Consider the following 6,419-nt stretch of genomic DNA (forward strand, 5'->3'; position numbering starts at 1 on the left):
TGAGGACTGGCAGAGGAGCTGCAACAGTAGCACCAAGAGCAACCCTAACAGAGCTTCCGTAGCATTGTTGGAGCAAGGCAGAGGCCAGGCTAAAGGGTCAAGAACCAGAGAAGGCCTGTTTGTGGTCACAGCAGAGAAGTTTGTCCTGACTTGAAGAACTGTGCCCTGGACATTCCTGACCCCGACTTGTAACCTGCTACCCTCCCTGGTAAGGAGTTTTGGTAGCGTAGTGGTTATGAATCAGGTTGCTAACCTCAGGATCAGCAGTTCGAAACTACCAGTTGTTCCATGGAAGAAAGATGAGACTTTCTGCTCCCGTAAAGATTTATAGCCTCGGAAACCCTATACAGGGTCGCTATGAGTCAGAACCAACTCCACGGCATACAACAACAACTTCCCTGGTGTGATGTCATAGGATAAGCACTTGGTCCTATACAGGGATACTATGGGTTGGAATCGACTCCACGGCACTTAATAGCAACAGCTTCCCTAATAAATCCCCTAACTATGAGAACAGTGTCTGAGTCCTTTGTGGTCATTGTAATGAATTATCAAACCCAGATGACCAGTCAGAGTGTGTCATGGGGGATGGTCGGTATCTTTTTATTTGCTATTTGATTTGTTTGAAATAAGGCAGACAAGAAGTGCAGAGGTAGACTTGAAGCAGCTTGGATTGGCAGACCTGAAGGACTCAGCCTCCTTACCTGCTCCTCCACTAACCAACCATACATGACCTGCAGCAGATCACTTAACCAAGAGTCAGTTCTTAGGAACAAGTAACTTCATTTTAGGATTTAAAATCATACTATTCTCTCTTACAGCTTTTACTATCTCAGACTTTACATTTTTGTTGAGAATATATACAGCAAAACATATACCAATTCAACAATTTTTACAGACATACACAGAAGCTTCAAAAAGTTTGTGGAGAGATCCCTTTGTGTTTTAATTCCATTTTCCACAAACTTTTTGAGGTCTACTTGAGGAAGTCAGTGACATTGATTACATATTTTGAGTTGTACAACTATTTTCAGGGTCCTTTTCTGAATTGTTCCTCCTTTATTAATATAAATTCACTAGCCCCTAACGTTCCTATCTAATCTTTTGGATTGCAGTTGTCAATTTGATCCCATATATGTAGCTCTTAAAATAGCATAATGCTTAAGATAGATCTAAACTATTGTTCAGTTCTAAGAAGACTTTGGGGGATATTTTTGGTTTAAAGTTTAAAGATGATCTCTGGGCAATCGTTTCAGGGATTCACCCACTCTCCATGGTTCCAGAAAGTCTAGAGTCCTTTATAGTTTGAAATTCTGTTCTGCATTTCCCCCCATTAACAGGGACTCTTCTATGGACTCTTTGATCAAATGTACAGAATGGTAGTCAGGCACCATCAGTTCTGATCTCATGACAAAGGAGGCAGTTGTTAATGGAGGCAATTAGCAACATACTGCATTTAACACTGGACTGCTAACTGAAAGGTTAGCAGTTCAAACCCAACAGCTGCTCCAGGGAAAACTATGAGGCTGCTTGCTGCCGTAGAGATCTCCAGTCTCAGAAACCCTATGTAGGGTTGCTATGAGTTGGAATCTACTTGATGGCAGTGGGTTTTTCATGACTCTCTACTTACAGGTTTTTAAGACCCACACCAAACTAAGAGAACAGAAGCACTAAAAATGTTATTAGACCAGTTAACTAAGATGCCCATGAAACCATGACCGTAAAAATCCAAACCAAGGAGCCAAAGACCACGAGACATTTGGTTATACATAAGCAGCCACACATGGCAGTGATTTGTTTGTTTTTTCATAATCCCACAACTTTTGTCAGTTCAAATTTTTTACAGATGTACAATTTATTGAAGCTCTGGTAGCATAGTGTTTACGAATCAGGCTGACCTCAAGGTCAGCAGTTCAAAACTACCAGCTGTTCCACAGGAGAAAGACAAGGTTTTCTGCTCCCATAGAGATTTATAGCCTCGGAAACCCTATACAGGGTCACTATGAATTGGAAAGACTCCACAACATATAACCACCACCACGACCACCATTTATTGACAGTAATTAACAATAATTGGCTATGTAACACTACCCTTAGTAAATGTGACTTTCCCATCACCATTAAATCCCTTTTGTCCCCACTCCCATCTCTGATAAGCACTGGTTTCTATACACTTTCCCGTTTCTTGTCTTTTTATGTTGTTCTTAAGTGCCATAGAGTCAGTTCTGATTAGAGTTTCCGAGCAGCAGCTGGTGGGTTTGAACTACCGACCTTGTAGCCCAGTGCATTTATCCTGCATCGCTACACCAGGAGGTCCTTTTGTGATTGTCTTAGACCAGCATAATTCCCTCCAGCTCTACCCAGACTTAACATATATCAGGACTTCATTTCTCCTACTGGCTGAACCTTGTGTACCAGATTTTGTTTATCCATCTGTTGATGGGCATGTATGTTATCCACATTTTAGCTATTGTGAATATTGCTGCAGTGAACACTGGTGTACAAGGCTCTTTGTGAGTCTCTGCTTTCAAATCTTTGGGGTATAAACCTAGAAGTGGAATTGCTGGGTCATACAGGACTCCCAACAACAATGGTAATCCTACTTTTGGTTTTTCAGAAACTGCCATACTGTTTTCCAGAATGACTATACCATTTTATAATTACACCGGCAATGGATATGGATAAGGTTTCCAATTTCCCCATATCCTTACCAATGTTTGTGATTTTTTTGTTTATTTACTTTTTAAATGTTAGTCATCGTAATAGAAGTATAATGGTATCTCATTGTGGTTTTGATTTTAAATTATCATACTTTTATAATTTCAGATGACAACATGCATCCAAATTAGGTTTAGAAATGAAACTTTTCCTTTAAAAACAAAACTCACCTTTTTTTTTAAATCCTGTCCATTGTTAATCCAGTAGTAGAGATTTAGGGGAAGAATGTAGGATTTGGAGAAGAGATGAGGACTGAAATCCAAGCTTTACCATGTACCATGCTATAACCTGAAGCAAGTCACCCAGCTACTCCCTAAGACAGTCCTCTATTGTTCCAATACCTCAAGGGGTACTGTGGGTTAAACCGTTATAATGTATGGAAGTGCCTGACACACATCAAATGATCAGCAATTACTTGTTTCCTTTTCCAGAACTAAATCATAGGAGTGCTGAGAGTCATCTGACCCATGAGGCCAGTCCATGTTCCCCACTGCAATTCCTTACAATCAGATCTTCAACCACCAGTTAAACACTAGTGGCCACTTCATGTGCCCCTCAACTATGAAAGGTGAATTCTGCCTAAAACCCTGAATGCAGCTTTACAGATTTCTATCAACATCACCCTTTCCAGCTCTTTCCTGGATATTCTGTTTCAGAACAAGTTAAAATGCATTACTGCTTGTAGTAAGTTCTGAAGAGTCATTTCTGGGTATGATTAGTGTTTTCCTTCTTCTTTGGGTGTTGGGGGTGTAGTGAGGGAGGGAGTTGAAAATAATCTTTAAAATGGTGACATTTGCTTGATCACATTGACATTTTTATGGTATCAAAGCCCTGTTCATTAAAATAAAAGTCCTGTGAAAAAGATCAAGAAAGCTCAAGCTTAGCTTCTGGCATTTGTATTCCCAGATTCCCTGCCCTGCGCACCCCCCATCTACCCACAAGCAGTTTTTCTCTGACACTTAATCAGATTAGACACAATAGAAAGCACTGGTGGTTGGCTCACATGCTGGATTTGGATGCTGCTGTTCATTTTTAACTTCCTCGAGACAAACTGTACTTTTCCAACTCTGGTCACCCACTGAATCACATAAGACACTTTTTTTCCAGACAGCCAACAATGACACTTAATTTGACTAGCAAAAAGATTAGAGCTAAAAATATCCTGACAAGACTCAAGCCATGCCCAAACAAAATGTTCTCTAATATGAAAAACTGAATTGGTATTGCTAGATGAGTTCATACTAGGGTACACCCGTTTATTTTCTGAATGCTTTGAGTTTATTCAAAGTCTGGGGTCTCTATCCTCAGAGCATGGGTTGGTTGTTGTTGTTGGTGGTAGTGGGGAGCAGAGGGAAGTTTAAAAAAGAAAACTTTGAAGCAGGGGAATGATATAAATGATGAGAAATGTAGGCAGCATATAGTGGAATGGCAAATAAAAAAGCACAGATTGTTTACCTGTCTGAATTAGGATTTGTAGCACTTGTGAGAAATTGGAGCCGGACCTAGCCAGTGAGCAACATAATCAAAATAGCTGAACGGTTCAGTCTATGGAGTAACTTCTCTTTTTCTTTACTCTGGGGTGGGAGTAGAGGGGAAAGAATTGGGGACAAGATGAATTAGAAATTGGCCAGGGGTTAGAAGTGAGGCAATGTTCTAGAATCCTAGTAAACTGTGACCAAGGGAAACAATTCTGGATATGATTGAGAAGGAAGAACACAAGGTGCGGTGCCCTTGCAGAAGGATGCATATATGGGTGACACAGAACAAATTGAGGCCTTAAGGTTTCCTGACACCAAGAAAACATACTTAGATATTAGAGAGGTGCTTCCCAAAGTGTGTTCCATATACATTTACCTGTAAATAGCGAGTTTGTTGTCAAAGAAATTTTGGGGAAAAACACCCTGAACAAAGTAAGGAGGTTTCTTTGCTGTTGCACTTCTCAAAGCCTTAACATGCTAATGTGCACAGTTTGCCTTTTCACCAGAACTCAGAAAAGAAACAGAATGTCTCATTTCCGAGTGTATTTGATGGTAGCTATTTAGTGTGGCTTTGGGTTTGTTTTTTTTTCTTTTGTCCCTTTTCTGTGTGTGTGTGCATGTGGGAAGAAGCATTCTAGTGCTCTGAAGATCACAATTAGAGAAATACACACATTAGGGTTTCTTCATGTTTATTGTTCTAGTTTTACTTTAGAAACCCCTTTTGTGTTTTCAACTTACTTCACAGATGCCCTCATTGTTTCTTAATTTTTTAAATCAGAATTTTACAAATAAAATGATTTTTCAATCTGACTTCAAGTGAGTATTTCTTAAACTTAAGAAAAAAACAGCAACCTATATTCCTTCTGATCTGGGTATGGACACAAACCCATTACCAGAAGAGGTTATGAAATAATCTAATTGTTGAGAATGTTGCTGTTGTTAAGTGCTGGCAAGTTGGTTTCGACTCACAGTGACCCTGTCTAGGGTTTCTGGGGTGCAGTGGATGGGTTTTGCACTGATGAACTTGTGGTTCAAACTGACCTCGCAGTCCATTTCAATATCCTGCAGTGCCACACCAGGACTCCATTGTTAAGAACTGGGCAGATGATTTTTCTTTTTGGGTGGGTTTAGATGAAATACCAGTTACTAAAAAAAAAAAAAAAAAATTATATCCACATAGCCTGTCACAAGCCTTTCTAGATTTATCATGTTGTCATGTTGCAATTTAAAATACCAGAATGAGGTTGGACAAAATGGTGGAGAGAATGTGTAAAAGCTGCCATGTATCCCCCAGCAACTAACACAGTGAACAATGAAAAAAAGAACAAGCACAGACTGAGATCACAGAGCCCTGGCAGCTGAGGTACTGGGGAGTCATGGTGAGTCCAGAGCAGGGCAGAGGAGGAGCAGGGATGGCACAGAAGTGGAGAGAACCTACCTGCTACCATTGGGAGTGTTTGCTCACTGAAGTCATTTTTGGACAGGGCTGAGTAACACCCAAACGAGGAACACAGCCAGAAGCTCATCTGAGTAACCTATGTTTCCTTTAAGGCAGCACAAAGTGAGTATGGGGTTCACTGACCACACAATTGGGAGGGGGTAAAGGTGGACCATGCAAGCTGGGAGAGATAAAGCTCATTGAGGCTCCAGATGGACGGGCACTAGGATCTGGAGAAACAGCAAAGGCGACAGGGAGTACCTCAGACTGAGGAGGTGACACAGAGGGAAATGATCCACAATGGGGACACAATGGACAAACCTGTTCAGGGGCAACCCAAGGGAAAGACACAGAGAAACCTCCACCTTTGCCACAGGAAAGTCAAGCCCCACTGCTTACTTACATCACTGCCTGCAAAACATCTAACCCATCCACACCCCAAGCAAGTGTATTGAATTCCAGAGATCAAACTTCCAGAATTCCTGAATTAGCACTAAACACAAACAAACAAAACCCACCAGAGGGCACTCTAGTGAGAAGCTAGCAAGTCCACTGCCCAATGGGTGGATTCTCATTCATAGCACAATCATTTAATTCTTAATGGAGCTGCCCATGGGGTTCCCAGGGCTGTGAGTCTTTGTGGAAGCTGGCTAGTGCCTTCCTAGTTGCTGCCTCTTTGTCTAGCAGCCCTAGTCTTTCAGTTGGAAGCCTAAAGCTTCATTCCTGAGCCAACAGGGTGCCTATTCAGAAATTTTCTTCACAAAAACAAGAATTTAACATTTAAA

Source organism: Chrysochloris asiatica, unplaced genomic scaffold (assembly GCF_000296735.1).
Source record: "Chrysochloris asiatica unplaced genomic scaffold, ChrAsi1.0 scaffold00071, whole genome shotgun sequence".
NCBI classification, from domain to species: domain Eukaryota; kingdom Metazoa; phylum Chordata; class Mammalia; order Afrosoricida; family Chrysochloridae; genus Chrysochloris; species Chrysochloris asiatica.